Below are 16239 nucleotides of genomic sequence, written 5' to 3'. Positions count from 1 at the left end.
GAGATGACATCCAATATGCAGGCATAAAATTAAGATGAGTAATTTTTTAATTCCGACAATAACCCACGAAGAGGATATTCAAATATTTTACTTTTTGCCTTCTTGAAATCTCTCGCAAGATTAAAGGAATACATACTCCAATTCAATGGATGATCTGAGGGGAAAACTATCCAAAGCAGAGTTTCACAAGCAGATCAAATAATGGAGTGTTAAGTAAAAAAAAAAACTTGGTGATTCTGGCTGATTGTTCACATCTTCTGAACTCAATTTACCAATCCGGCTATCCAAGAGTGTGTTTAAAAGCAAGGAATATGTAAAAGAAGGGAGAAATAAAAACATAAATTCAGAATTCATGGGCTCAATAAATATTCCAAACTGTCAATACCATATAGAGAATTCATTTGCCATCCAAGAATGAAAAGATCAATACCTCTAAAGAAGCTAAGTATCTATCTCCCTCCATGTTTTCCAAAAAATATTTTTCCACACTGTAAAAGCACAAAATGTTGTTTACATATTCTAAAAGCCTACCTAGAAAAATAGCCTCAATTCTACTGACTAAAAGCCTAATAAGTATAAACTACAAATCTCTGTATAAAGGCACTTACATAAGAGCCAGAAATAATGTTTCCATATACGAACAGGTCCTCTAAAATCTGTGTAAGATACTGAAAGTGACAAAGCAAAATTCAGGACTTATAAATTTAACGACAGAAACAAAGCCATTTTGCAGGGTACACAAAAAAGGCTTATAAAATTACTGCAATTAGTCTATGTCCAAATTTCAAATAGATTTTAAGTTAGAAGATAATTAAGATATCTGGTAATAACATCTTTCAAGAAATTCTTTATAAAAATTTATATTTAAGCCCTTCTAGAGAAAGTTCACTCACTGTTTTCATAATACATTTAACATCCAGGTCCATTCTGTTCTAATTTTATTTCCACTCAGTCATCTAAATATAATGCTTTTTAAAAAGCTTCATCTTCACAGTACCCAAGCTAACAGATGAGGTGATTGGATTATATTCTCAGGCAGCCTCTACACCTAGACATCCCTCACCCTCTGCAGGTGCTGATTGATCGAGTTACCATTAGGCTCAAACCTGTATAGGACCCCCTCCTAAAGACTGCACACCCCTACTCCTTTGTATCATCTTGATTTCAAAAAACAAGCCTATATTTTTAAAATGGAGAGAACAAAATTAGAAAGTAAATCAATTACAAACAAGAATCAAGTACTGCAGATAAACTGCAAAATCTTAATACAGAGTCAAAAAAGGAATAAGCAAAGAAAAAAAAAAAAAGATTCCACAGGAGAGTAACCAATGCCCTTTACTATGCTTCTACAAGGTTCTAATGTTCAAACATCAATCATTCATATCCCCATGACTATCAGACATATGAAATACAAGGCTTTTTTTTTTTTTTTTTAGCCTGCAGGGCTCAAATTTCTATTCAAACTACATTTAGCAAGTGGGGTGAGTTGGGCAGGGGAACCTCAAGGTGACATTTGGGATAATACATCACTAATTAGTCTAGATAAAACTACACAAGATAATATGTTACACAGAAGTATTTTCCTGCATATAGGCACAAGATTTTTTAACCTTTTTTTTCATCTTTTTTACCTTTTTATTTTTGTTGGAACAAAAAGTAAATAAAAAGAAACCAAACTAAACTAAGGTGGATAGCAACCATTTCTATTTCTTGGTAATACATTTAGGAGTGATTTTGCTCAAGTGAAATGACAAGTTTCAAGATATTTTGTTGAACTGTAGCTATTTTAAGACAGGCCAAGGCTGCATTAGTGCTTGTCATACAGTTTGCTCCCAATCTCTTGGCAGTTCTCCAACGCATTCCAACTTCTTATGCACAGCCTTGGTGGAATCACATCCCACTTATCTCTAAAGACACACTAAGTAAGATGTTGCCACATTACACAACCAACCTGCCATTTATTCCCATCAGATCACTTTGCACAATGTCTGACTAAAAAAAAAGTAAGACCACCATCTGTGTGGATACAGTTTAGTCCAAATGATCCAGTTTACACTGGCCCCCAAAACAAGTATCAGAATACTGCTCAAACTTGGGAGAAATCTGTATTTCACTCCTCCAAAAAAGGTTGAGTACTAACCAATTAAGGAAAGAGAACTGATATGGAGGGGTAAAAAAGCAAGATCAAATCTTAAAAAAGAAATGCCTTAGCTACAGATACTAAACCCTAGTCTTATTCTAACTGCTTACATTTTAAAGCAGATTAATCAGTGTATTTTTTAAAGGATCATCTCAGTATTTAATGAGTCCCATTACTTCCTTTAAAAAATAATTTAACCTAGCAATACATCCTCTAAGCCAAGTACTCTCTAATTGTTAATATTTGGCCAAAAAAAAAAAAGTCCTCTTCAAAAACAAACTGGAATGGTTAACCACATGCTGCTACATTCCATTCTTGCTAAAAAAAATATATTTAATTAGCACATCTGATCCTCATGCTCTGCACAGCTGCATAACATTCCAGTGATAGGCCAGCTATCAATATACTCTTTACGTTAAATATCTACTTACTTTAAAAGTTGAGAAGACTGAGAATCAGTTCTCAAATATAATCCACTAAAGATTTATTTACATGAACAAAAGTTTCCTTTAATAAGAGTAGAGGCCAACAAAAATACATACTATAATTTAGAAATACAATATTCATGTAGACATACGCTAACCAAGTAATTCTTCAGAGCTGAAAACATGTACATATGTGTGTGTGTGTGTGTGTGTGTGTATAAAATACTCAACTGACAGATAAGAATAGTCTTCCTCAAGAATAAGATGATAAATTAACCTGTTCTCTAATTAAACTTTCAACCTTTACGAATGAGATTTTAAGAGCTAGGATGAAAACCGGTGTTCTTGAAGTCGGGAACACACACTTCGAAAGCAAAGTAAACATTTCAAAATGAGAAATCATCCCAATTATCAGGGAAACTCAGAAATTCCTTTAATAGTGGATACTGATTTAAAAACAAGCAATCAGACAAAAAAACAAAAACAAAACCTACCTTTAAAACAAAGAATAAAACACAAAGCGTGGGCTAGCTTCTTTTCTGCTCAAAAGGCACATGAATGTCTTTGCTCCAGGATCATGGTCATCCTTGACTCCACCCCAGGAGATAAGTTGGGTATTTAAGGACAGCTGGCAGCAAAGAGTTGTCAACCCCGCTGTGAGAAGGACCAGGCCCCTCTCAGAGAAGTTACCCAACTGATACTTCTGACCACCACTTGCTTCCTAAAAAAGTGACAGGTGTATTCATCCATTCAGAAGTCCAGATAAGGCCACCTTCCAGTCCCTCTGCACCCCCCTACCCTGGGGTGCAGGGACCACTGTGAGCAACGCCTCAACTCTGCCTCCCCAAGTGCTAGACCCAATGTGTGCAGCTGCCTGGAAGTTCACTGAGATCCCTACCCCAGGCTTCAGACAGCCCAGGCACATTAAACCATCAAGCATTTCCCTTGGTAATTTGTGACCGTCCTCAAAAAGAATGATTCCCATCAGGTTAGGAGTTTCTGAAGAATCCCTTATTTGGAGAGAGGAAGTCCATGTAGTACAGCTGAGCCCCAACCCCCCATCCTGCTCTATCTATCACCAGGCCCAGCCAAGTTTCAGTCTAAACTGTAAAAGGAGCTACCACTGGCCTTCGGTGTTTAAACCTGGAAGAAAGGACATTTGCCACTTTTCATGCAGGTCTACTACTCCAACCAAGACTAATAACCACAAAGTACCGCATAGAAACTGCCAGAAAGGGCTTTCTCTCCTAGTGAAAGGGGATTTAACCTCCCTTCCCACTCCTTTCCCTAAACCCATGAAAAAACCCTGTTAGCACCTTCTTCAGGAGAGGACAAATAGAACTAAGGCAACAAAGAAGTGCTAGCAAGTCACCTCCATCCATACAATGTCCCAGGGCTTAAACTGGCTTGCATAATCAAGTAAGTACCTTGCCTTTTCTCCTTGAAACAGATCCTAGATCCAAAGATAGAATTTTAAAGAATTCAACCAATACAGGACCCTAAGAAACTTGAGCTCTAGTGTATGCTTTCAATAGTTACAACCAAAACTGGCTCAGTACATACAATTACCCTGAAAACCAATATTCTAATAACCATGTCCATTCCATGTGTAACACTCTTGAGGTAGCTGTTTTAAAGATTCTCTGAAATCTGAAGATAAAAGTAAAATCAGATGTTGTCCGAACGCCTTTGGAGATGTCCCTCAAGGGAATTAATGCAACTCTGATGAGAATTCCTTCCAAAACAAAACAGAAAGCACACATTAACTAATGAGAACTTAACTTCTGGTATTTTTCCACTATAAAGAAAAATTTTTTTCAAAGAAGAAACGTATCTATAATAAAATTTGGATTTTCTGTTTCTTTATCATTTTCCTTTAACATCCCTACCACTAAAAACAGCTCAGGGCAACAGTGCCCATGCCATAGCTATAAATAAGACCAGTAGTAAGATTTTATGTTTTGTCATGCTATGTGTATTGACAGGAAGAATAATAAAGATCATCAAGTGATTATTTAGACTGCCAAAATTTGACATCTTTAGCCTAAGATTGAGAACGTGGCCCTTATTCGTGAGAGGAGTACGTGCAGCACAGGGAAAAAGTTTAATAGGCTAAAAACCAAAATGTTAACTGCCTGCTGCTGGGAGTCACTGGAATTTCAATTTTCTTCTTTGTATTCACTTTTATTTTGCATATGATCTACAATAAACATTTATTATTTTGGTAATTAAATATTTTAAAGCTTTTATGTTAGATGATTTTATGCTAATTTATAACTATGAAAATATATATTCTTCATAAGCCACTCAGAAAAAACTATGCATACTGTATAGGGTAGCAGACCCTGTCAAATATTCAAGGATTCTAAGGTTAAAAAATGAGTATTTTAACTTTTAAGACTATTGTACTCACTATAAAAGCACTCCCATGTTACAGATTTAAAAATACAATGGAAAATGTTTAAACATCACAGATCAAAATAAATAAGCATTGTTTTAGGGAAGAATCTAGGTTTTCCTTCCCCTTTAAGTAAGAGAGGGAGGGGGAGTAAACCATGGTAAGAATATGTATCATCCCACCCCAAAAACAGTAGAGCTGATAAAAGAACATTCCAGAAAAATGTACAGCTCTTGAATGTTCAGATTTGGCCTTGAAGCAAACATACTAGGACAACAATTATCCCTAAACTGCTACCCAAGAGGGTAAGGAAACAACAAGAAACTGTCACTCAGAGCCAGAGGCAATAGCCATAGAGGCTGATCTCCTGGAGGATGTTTTTACCCGGCTCCCTTGTGGCCCAGTTCCTACCATCTTTTCCCACACTCTGTGGAAGTAATAAAATACCAAGAGTCTAACAAACTGCGCATTTAAATAAGGAATGGAAAATTTTTTTCAGAATTTCAGCACTCTTTACACTTTTAGTATTAAGACTGGTTTTCTTTAAGTTCTGGCATGAAAAAAAAAATGAATAGCAAAGGGTATATTTAGCTTATAATCTTTTTACTTGCTAGCTTTTATCCATCTAAAATGAGGCTTATTGAGGTGTTAGGTTATTTTTTGATAAAAAGCAAGAGTATATTGTCAAGTACTTCCAAAAATTTGGGAAATGTGGAGAGATGAAATTAGAACTCTTCCATAATCCCATCACCAAGAGAGAACCACTTTCTAAACATAGGCATATTTAATTATACATATATGCTGCCAAAGAATAAATTCCGCTTATTTATACATCATTCTGCATTTCATCCTAGTTCATCTGTTGGTAAAAATCTGTAATGATGTTCTAATACAGACTTTACTGCCCAACCAATGGCTCCAAGTTAAAGATCAGAAACAGAAGGAAGATTCTACATTAGAAATGTAAAATGGTCCTAAAAGTCATTCAGGTGTTTAATCTCATAGCTTAGAGTTTATAAAGAATGGAATTATGACACCTATAAACAAAAGTCAATTTTAAAGTAATCTTGAGGGATCCCTGGGTGGCGCAGCGGTTTGGCGCCTGCCTTTGGCCCAGGGAGCGATCCTGGAGACCCGGGATCGAATCCCATATCGGGCTCCCGGTGCATGGAGCCTGCTTCTCCCTCTGCCTGTGTCTCTGCCTCTCTCTCTCTCTCTCTCTCTCTCTTTGACTATCATAAATAAATAAAAATTTTAAAAAAATAATCTTGAAATTCTAATATCTTATTTTAGCCTAAAACTCTTCTCAATCAACCACCTATAATTGATGGTAGAAAAAACACAAAATTTGTGGAAGTAAATTAGTTCATTTCTACAAGCTACCTTTTACAAAGTGCCATTACAGTTAGAATTTGGGCAATAAAACAGAAGAACTATTTCCTCCCAAACATTTCCCCCAAAGATGAAGGGCAGTGTGATTCATTCCTGAGATCCACTTTTAAAATGTTATCTCCACAAAATTCCCCAGTTTAGAAGTCTTAAAATGGCCCTCTGCCTCCTTTCATGGTGGAGATTACTCAATAATACATACACCTATCTCTCTTTCTCACCTATGTGATCAAGAGAGAGAAGCAATATCATATATACGCATACATAAGAATTTCCTTTCGTATATAGAAGGAAGGATATTATTAAAATTCATTCCTCTCACTCTTAGCCTACAATATTCCCAAATGGTAAGAAACCATTAATTGGAAGTAATATAAATCTGGAGTTATTTTTATTTTAAAACTTTCATTTAGAATTTCGTCTACTTTTCTGAGCAATTCCAATGAAACATGATGGTCCTAGGGTTACAAAATTAGCTTCAGCAGTGGTGCTTGGGCTCCCACAAGTGAGAACAAGAGTGTCACAGAATCCCATTGCCCTCTTTGTCTAAGCGTGCAGTTTGGAAAGACTAAAGAATCCTGCCTGGTCTTCCTCACCTTTTCAGCTCTACTCAGGTTAGTGTAGTCAAATCAGCCTTCCATCACATCTGAATGCTCTACTTTTCTCTCAGATTTATACCCTAAAGATGCTAACCTACTAATTTTTCCTCTGCTCTTAGAAACGTGTACAGAAGGACAGATAACACAATCCTTTGGAAGTTTAAACTATTCCTTAATAATGATATATAAGGGGCCAGGTTTTTTTCTTTCCCTTTTTCCTTACAATTAAGTGCTGCTTGATTTTTTGATTATTAAAAAACCGTCCACATGGTAGTCTATTATGTTTACTGTACTCTATTTGTAAAAGATTTCAAAACTCAGAATGAGAAAGAAACATTAAGTCATAGGATTTCCTTTCTTGTAAGAGAGGAAATCACCCATCAAGCCACCATGCAAAAGCATTAACATTTTAATGTATTTCCTTCCAGTCTTATTTAATATAACAAAACTGGACCTATACCCTATTACATAGCTTTGTATAAAGGTATTTCCACTGATTATTATATTGTTAGCATTTTCCCAACTCAGCAGTATTCTACCAAGCTATTATTTTAAGCACTATACCGAATTCCATTCAAACCCTGTGCCATAATTTGACCATGTCTCATTTGCTTTTTCACTATAAATACTGGTAAGAAAATCCTTGTTTAAAAACCTCTGCCCTTGGGCGCCTAGGTCGCTCAGTCGGTTAAGCTTCTGCTTTTGCTCAGCTCATGATCCCAGGATCCCGGGATGGAGCTCTGCATTCAGGCTCCCTCAGCCTGCTACTCCCCCTGCTTGTGCTCACACTGTCAAGTAAATAAAGTCTAAAACAAAAACAAAAACACCTCTGTCCTTATTTTTATTTCCTTCTTCTAGATTAACAGAACTACAAGTGCAATTTCACTGTAAAAAGTATAAACATTAAAAAAAGTATAAACATTTACGTTTCTGTGTGTGTGTGTGTGTGTGTGTGTGTAGAGAGAGAGAGCAGATGCCCAGTGTTTTCTACTGTTTGTATTAATCCAAATATTCTCCCAATAGGTAATGTAGAGCTCCTATTTCATAGCATCCCAGAGAGCATTATTTACCCACCAATTATAGTGGGAAAATTAATCTAATTGTTTTGGGTTTCACATTACTGGTGAGTTTGAACAATTTAATATAGTTCTAGTTATCAGCTTCCTTGATTTCTTCTTTTACAAACTATCTGTTCATATCCTTTCCCCAAATAGTAGGGTTTTAGTGTTTCCTTGTTTGTTAAAAATAAGTATTAGTTAGGTTTGCCTTTCCTATAATTTAGACATGACACATAAGGACAAGTTTAATGTAGAGTGAACTTAGCATTATTTATCTGAATGATGGTATTGTTTACTGGAATGTATCTTTTCTGAATAAATCAAAATATTTATTTGAAAGAAAACATAAAATCGAAATAAACTAAGGAAAATGTCCATGTCTCATGATAATTAAAATGTATTGTGATAGACCATAGATTATCTCACTTAGCTTTAATAATCCTTTGTGATAGGCACCACCATGCAGATAGAGAACTGAGGGACACAGAGAGATCAAGGTAGTTTACCCAAGGTCACTCAGCCTATACATGGCGTCCTCATCCACTTAGGTCACCTCCCATCTATTCACTGTACAAGCAGTTGGCACAGGATTGGGCCATCACAGCCTTTCTCCCCTGTCTCCCCTCCTTCTCATTCCCTTGGCTACCACCATAACCTGCTCCCTTAACCTCTGGACCCTTATAACCACCTATTTCCTGTCTCCCTGCTCTTGGTTTCTTCCTGTTCCACTCTATTTTGAACTCTGCCAGAGTGCTGTGTCACTCTAATATCTTACAATCACAGAATTTTAGGGATATACAGGATCTTAAAAATTAGGCATGAGATCCAATCTAATGGTAGTTACTGCCCAGAATACTATATTGAGAATGTTACTAAGCCTCTATCTCAGCTCTATGGAAAAAGAGTGTCGTGGCTGATTTTCTAGGTCTGCCAGGGAGGGAGGGAATGGTGCCCACATGCCAGGTTTTAACCCCCCACTATAATTTCATCTAAGTTTTTCATTTTATAAATTTAGAGCCAGACCACAAAGGTAAATGGCTTGCCAAAGCCACACACCAAATCAACAAGAAGTCTTTTATCTCCTGGGGACATACAGAGAACATATTCTGTACAGTAAAGCATATGGTCATTATGTTCAGGAACTAAATCTTGCCATTAAACCAGCCCACACCACCATCACTTTAACCCAATTTCAAGCCCTGGCAAAAAGAAGATATCCAATAATTGTTTACTGCATCAAAAACAATATTGCAGAGTAATCTTAGAGTAACAGCAAAGAGAGAACAGTAGTATACATGCTTCTGGGTAAAAAGAACTATAATTACACTACTTTCTAGAACAGGAACCTCAGCTGACAAAGGATTTCCCGTAAGTGGTCTTTATAGCCTGTGCTGATCAATATACAAATTCTACTGTAACACAGCCTCTTAAAAAGATATATTACAGAATAAGCTGTTTATTAGCTCTTTTGACATAAAAATATCAAGGTAGTTTTTGAAAGCATTTAAAAGAGGTCAGTGGCTCAGGCAGTTTGAAGAGAAACTAGTGGACCTATTATTAACCGAACACCTACTATGTACCTAACGCTGTATAAGGAAGTATTATCATTTCCATTTTACTGATAAGGAAACTGTGGTTTCAAGAGTAATGAACTAGCCTAAGGCCAGAACCTAGCTGTGGCCACAGGCTAGTATACAAAAGCATTGAGATCTGAGCCCAGATCTGTTTGACTCCAAACCTAATGCTATTTCCCAATTGAAAAAAATTCCCCTGCAATAACAAAATTGTGCTCACAAACCTTAAAGGACCAGAACCGATTACGACTCTACTGGAATTATGAATGACTATTCATCAAAAGAAACCACAATGAGTTTTTAAAAACAAAAACACACACTGGGAGATAATTTTTAAACGCATATAATCCACAAGGAGTAGCAGGCAATCTCCATAAGGAATTCCTACAAAATCAATAAGAAACAAATCTAAAAGATAAATAGGCAAAAAGCTTAATAGGCACTTCACAAAAGGAGGAACCCAACGGCCAACAATATATATACCTAACCTCAATAATCAGGGAAATGGCAAATAAAAAGCACAATGAGTTAACATTTCAAAAATATCAACAGGACATTTTAAAGTCTGGTAAATGAAGTAGTCTGACAAAATTATGGAATGATCGTAACATGTACACTACTAGTAGGAACACAAATAGCACAATCACTTGAGAAAAATAGTACAGCATATCTAGTAAGGTTGATGATATACACACCCAATCATCCAACAAATTTCATTCTTCAGAGAAAGAGACAAATAAGGTGTGTGTTTGCATCTATCTCCACACATGTATTAAGAGACAAGTAGAAGACATATTCACAGCAGCCTTTTTATAAGAGCAAAAAAACTGAACTAGTCTAAATCTCTATCTACAGGAGAAAGAATCAATAAGCTGTAGTAGAATACTATACAGCAGCAAAACTGAATGAACCACAGCCACAAAAGGAATGAATCTCAGGAATATAATGTTAATCTAAAAGTGCAAATCACAGAAAAATATGTAAAGTGTAATTTCTTTAACATAAAGTTCAAAACCATACAAAGTAAGAATTTTTTTTTTTAAAGGACAACCCATATAGAAGAGCAAGGGAATGGTAAGCATAAAACTCAGGACAGTGGTTGCTTCAGATGGGGTGACAGAGGGTCACACAGGGTACTATGAATATACTATATGAATATAATAAGGTTCTCCTCTAGGTGGTGGTTGCCTGAGTGTCTGCTGGTTTATGATTCTGTAATGTATCTTTCAGGAGTATTATTTTGCATGTACAAATCACTTTAAAAAGACATTCAGAAGGGCAAGTCACTGAATATACCAGGAGAAGTTCCTGATGACAGAGATGTCAGAGGACAACAAAGGGGGCTGAGGGGACCTTATCCTCAGGGGTGTAGCTTCCTGGACTCCAGTTTCTGCTGTCTCAAAGCCAATGCTTTTTTTTCTAGACAGGGAGAGGAGACTGTTTTTCAACTGTAGAGGTATTCTAGAAAAGAACTGAAAAACCTGAGTAATCTAAATAAACTATTTAAAAAAATAGGGCTCTTCCACCTAAAAATTAAAAAAACTTTGTGAAGTATTTCTGTATTAAATGATTTACAAAAAAATAAATAAATAAAAATAAATTATTTACAATCACGCATCCTTTTCTTCAACACCACTTAGTGACAGAAGGGGGAAAATGTGCTGATACTTCAGCAAAAGTAAAGACAAAAGAAAGATACTAGAAGGAACCTTTTGATATGGAGGTACCTCGGCTGAAGGAGTAGAGCAGTTTCTCCATTTAACAAGCATACACAAGTCACTTAGGGGTCTTGATAAAATGCAAATTCTGATTGGATAGGTCTGGGATGAGACCTCGAAGAATCTGCACTTCTAACAAGCTCCTGATGTGGCTGTTCCACAAACCTTACTACCATAGCAGGAGACATTACGAAACACCTGCTCCAATGATGTCTAAAAACAGAAGTATGGGTGTCTCTAATTGGGAGTTTCATTTTCTCCACCAAGATAAAGAAATGGATGATACCATTCCTACACTATATAAAGCTGGGTACAGGATAACTGTTACCAGAAAAATCAAGAATACTAAACTAGATCTTTTGCAAAGAAAAGGTGTTCTGAGATGGGCGCCTGGGTGGCTCAATAGGCTAAGCGGCTGCCTTTGGCTCAGGTCATGATCCCAGGGTCCTGGATCCAGTACCCCCATCAGGCTCCCTGCTTCTCACCTCTCCCTCTGCAGCTCCCCACAGTGTTCTTTCTCTCTCTCACCCTCCCTCTCTCTCTCATAAAACATTAAAATAAAAAGAAGAAAAAGGAAAGGTACTCTGAGAGAGCAAAGCCTGAAAACTTGAAAGAGAAATCCACAAGAGAAGTTTTACTCACTTCGACAAACCTACAGAAGTAGCCTTTCCAGAAGGAGTATTAGCCCTTTCCTTATGGAAGAACGGTTTCCCAGTGGTATTGAAGAAGCCAGGACTGCCATAAGGAAATCCACAGGACAGTAATTAAAGACTGATTATAACGCAGATGTTTGTCATGGCCCAACATAATTAAAGGAGCATCACAGCACTGTATACATACGTATGTATGTGCGAATAGCTCTCGAATTCTAATAGGCTCTTAAAAAAAAAGTTTATTATTTTAACTGAAACCACATCAAATAATTTCCACTCATCATGTCTGTTTGTTTAGTAGTAGTAAAATCCTTCCATCTCAAAATAGTACTTCTACATGTAGAGTCATGCTTTCATACCGCACTCAATAACCACTCAAACTCTTCCAAAGAAACGCCAATGCCAAGGCTCTGCTAAGGATGTGTCACAAGTAGAGTGAGGTCTTCTTACTCGCTCCTACAACATCACAGACTGTTGTTACTAGTCTCACCCGGAGAGATGCTCTGCACAGAAAGCCTGCACAGCAGGAGCCAAGTGACAGCAGCTCCCTCACCGTCCCAACACTTACTCTCAGATGAAGGGTTTGGTTAGTCCAGGGATGACACAGTTACAAAGACTGTAACCTAACAGAATTCTGCACCTGGTGTGTAAGTCAGAACAGCTAAACCCCTGCGCCATCAACACAGGATATTTTTTACAACATAATAAATCCAAAATGTCTGGGTAATCCATGGAAACAATACTCCCAAGCATCTTCACACATCACAATCTTATACAACCAAAGCAATGATGAAACCCAAATTCGAAAAAATCTTACATTTTAACAGCCCTCTATTAGAGAAACTCAAAATAATGCACGTAAACCACGCAATTTACGTTCAGTTCTACTCTGCAGAGACACATAAAATCAAATGCCACTAAGCTGAATACATTAGAGATTTTTTAAAAACAAAAGTAGATATGCCCTTGCGTTGAAACATTGACCTTCCCTTCCAATTAGCGTACTGAAATTCCCTTTTTCACAGATACATTTTAGAAGGGGGGACACTTAGATGTATCCCATTTGCCATCCTGCATTGAATAAATGAATTGTAGCAGTGACATTTAGAAGAGAAATCCCGTGTTCCCAACCTAAACAGATAAGGACACTGGGAATCATCTCCTTCTGGCCAGATACCAGCCACAGAGGCCTTGGTGGTCTGCCTCTCTCCAATCCCCCTCCTGGGCCACATCTGCAAAAAAAAAAAAATATGTACACAAAAAAAAACATACAAACACAAACGCAGTCAGTTGCCATGATAATCCCATTAGTCATGACAGGATACTTAACCTGGCTAGCCACATCAATCTGAATACCAATTTAGCAACAATCACACCACTCACCTAATAATCTTAAAAAAAAGAATCCAAATCTGTTAACTGTGCTTGATGTGCATGTGAAAAAAAAAAAAAAAAAAAAAGCAAATGATGAACGCAAAGCAAACACAGGTTAAATAAAGAAACAATTCATCCGTCAAAAAATCCGCTCCTTTTAAAACAACGGACTGAACCTTAACATTTTTTAAAATGTCTCAGATACGTAAGAACCAAAACACATCAATCATTCCATCTCAAAAAATAAAATGGTTTCCTGTAGGAACATTTCATATTCTTAATAGGAACTAACCGAAGACAGAGGTCCTGTAACGTCATCGCTACCGAAGCTTCAATTAATCAACTTTTTTCACAAATGAAGAAACCGGGGGGTGGCTGGGCTGTGGCCACAGGCCGTGGGTAATGCACAGAACCGCCCTGCGCCTCGCAACGCCGACTGCACCGCGGCCTGCGCACCCCGGGCCCGAGCACCGCAGCCCCTCCCTGCGCGCAGGTACCTCGGGGAGCTCGCAGCCCGTCCGCAGCCGCAGGCCGGCCCCCAGCCTGCATTGGCGCTGCAGGGCGCCCCTCCGTCCCAGCACAGCCCCCCCGGGCGGGCGGGGTCACCCCGAACGGCAGGCCCTCCCCGCCCCCACGCCCACGCCTGGGGGACCCGGTGCTCCGGCCGCCACATCCCGCTGAAGCAGCAGGACAGGCTTGCGGCAGCGACGGCCTCGGCCCCGGGCGGCCCCGGGCCTGGGTGGGGCCGGGCGGGGGCCCAGCCCCGGCAGCGAGAACCGGGGGAGGCTGCGCTGCTGCTGCATTGTGCTGCATCACGGCGAGGGCACCGGGAGCCACCCATCTTGCCAAAAAAGCACATCCCCGCCCGACTAACCCCCACCGCGCCCACTCGGCTCCTCTGCTGAACCCCCCCGCCTCGCCCCCGCTCTGGGGCCCGGCTCCGGACGGGAACCACCACGGACCAGGTTCGGATACTGACCTCGCCAGCGCTCCCCTCCCCATCGGACGGCGGGCACTTGGCATCTCTCCTCTCGCAAAAACAAAGGGAAGGCTCCCCCCACCCAGAAAATCAAAAAACAAAAATAAAAAAAGAGGGCCGCGGGCGCGGTGTGAGGGACGAGGGCCAGAGGGGCTGCCGGCCCGCCCCCGCCCCCGCCCCCGCCCCCCAGGGCCGGCCCGGAGGGTCCCCGCGCTGGTACAAACCTGTTGAGGGGCCGGTGGCTGGAGCTGGAGGGCGGGCGCCGCCGCGGCTCGGCGCCCCGAGGCGGCTCACGCCCAGCCCTGGGAGAGTGGGGACGGCGGAGGGGCGGGGGGCGGGCGCGGGGGGGCCGCCGCCTCCGGCTCAGCTGCAGCGCGGCGCAGCGGGGACCACGCCTGGCCGCATCCCCCGGGCCGCTGCGCCCCCGCCGCCCCGGCCGCAGGGAGGGCGCCCGAGACTACGCGCCCCCCGCTGCCCCTCGGCACCCACCCCCGCGCAGGGGCCGCTGCGCCCGGCGGGAGGGAGGCGGCGGCGGAGGCAGAGGAGGAATCGGCGCCGCTGCGCCCGGGGATGGGGCTGGGCGGGCGCGGTGCGCACCGGGGAGCTGCGGCCGCCCCACTGCGGACCCGCCGCCCCTGCCCGCAGCGCCCGCGCACGAATAAGCACCGGAGCCCCCGGCTCCGCGGCCGCCCCCGCCCGGGCTCCGCAGCCTCCCTGCCCCCACGCCGCTCCCGGGGCGCCGGGCAGCGGCGGGGCAGCGGCGGGGCAGCGGCGGGGCAGCGGCGTCCTCCCGGCCCGGGCCCGCGCCCCTCCTCCTGCCCTCCCGCCGCCCGGGAGCCCGCCGGGAGGCAGCCCCAGTGAGTTGGCATCTTCCAGCCCCCCCCACCTACCTACCTCCCGCGGGTCAGGGGGGTGGGGGCGCCGGGGTCCCGTCCTCCTCCCGCTCCTCGGCGGCCGGGCGGGTGGGCCGGGAGGCGACTCCGCGGGGCTGTCCGCGGCTGGGGCCGGGGCTCACAGGACGGGACCGGTGGGCGCTGCTGCGCGGGGCTGCGCGCTCGCTCCGGGCGGAGAGGCGGCCGAGGGAGGGACTGGAGGAATCCGCAGCCTGCACGGCGACAGCTGCACTGATTCCGGGGGCTGGGCGGGCGCGCGGGGCGGGGGGAGAGGGGGAGGGCGCAGGCCGGGAGGGGGCGAGGGGCGGGGAGAGGCGGCGCGGACGCCGGGAGCGCGCAGCCCGGCGCGCGCCCCCGCTCCCTCCCGCACGCCCTGCGCGCTCCGCTCGGCTCGCCGCTGCGCCCCCGCTCGGCGCCGCCCGGAGCCCCGCAGCGCCCCCCCCGCCCCCGGCGCCTGCTGCGCGCGCTGGCCGAGCCCGGGCGTGCCCCGCCCGCCGCCCGCCGCCGACCTCGCCCTCCGCGGGGGACCCAGCGGGGCTGCTGGCCTAGGCTGGGTGGGCACCGCCGCCGCCGCTACCCGGGCCCGGGGACAATGGGGGCTTTGTCCCCGCGGCCGGCGAGGGCCAATTTCACGTTTAATTTGAGGCTAATTTGATTATCGCCTTGCAAAGGGGCAGCCTAATTTTCTACGTGATTTGTGCAGCCTCTTTTCGCCCGCGATGTCTGCGTTCGGAGGGCGGCGGAGTGTCGGGGTGGAGGGGGCGGTTTTAGGCTTTAGGTGGCGATGCGGTCCGGGTCCCGCCCAGCCTGATGCAGAGCGACGGGGACCTCTCCGTGGGAAACCTTGGGCGGGGCGGGGGGCAGGGAGATGTTCCTCCGCCAAGTCAAGCTCTTCCCCCTCGTCGTGAGGGCGTCTTCCCCCGGCCCCTCCGGGAGTCAGCGAACGGACCCCACAAGTGGTTGGTGCAAGTCCCGCCTCTGGGCGTCCTGGCTCCCTTTCACCTGGCCCGGGTGCCCTTCCCGAGCCAGCCTGGCGGAG

At 43.1% G+C, this 16239-nt stretch overlaps 1 protein-coding gene across 5 annotated transcripts in view; it reads right to left on the bottom strand.

Annotated features, from left to right (window-relative positions):
- Nucleotides 1–15449, bottom strand: part of SPTBN1 (spectrin beta, non-erythrocytic 1) — a 197656-nt gene extending 182207 nt beyond the window's left edge. Inside the window, exon 1 of one of the 5 annotated variants that reach the window (XM_072742171.1) lies at nucleotides 15202–15449. The gene's annotated coding sequence lies outside the window, so the exon portion shown is untranslated. Of the gene's footprint in view, nucleotides 1–3059; nucleotides 3243–13620; nucleotides 13908–14307; nucleotides 14483–14531; nucleotides 14632–15201 lie in introns of those variants that run through there. The other 4 variants (XM_072742170.1, XM_072742174.1, XM_072742173.1 and 1 more) reach the window with 4 other exon arrangements.
- Between the last annotated feature and the right edge of the window lie 790 nt (nucleotides 15450–16239).

The sequence above is a fragment of the Vulpes vulpes genome, chromosome 16, assembly GCF_048418805.1.
Source record: "Vulpes vulpes isolate BD-2025 chromosome 16, VulVul3, whole genome shotgun sequence".
Taxonomy (NCBI): Eukaryota; Metazoa; Chordata; class Mammalia; order Carnivora; family Canidae; genus Vulpes; species Vulpes vulpes.
Note: the sequence above shows the minus strand (reverse complement) of the source record. Positions and strands in the feature narration are given on the sequence as shown.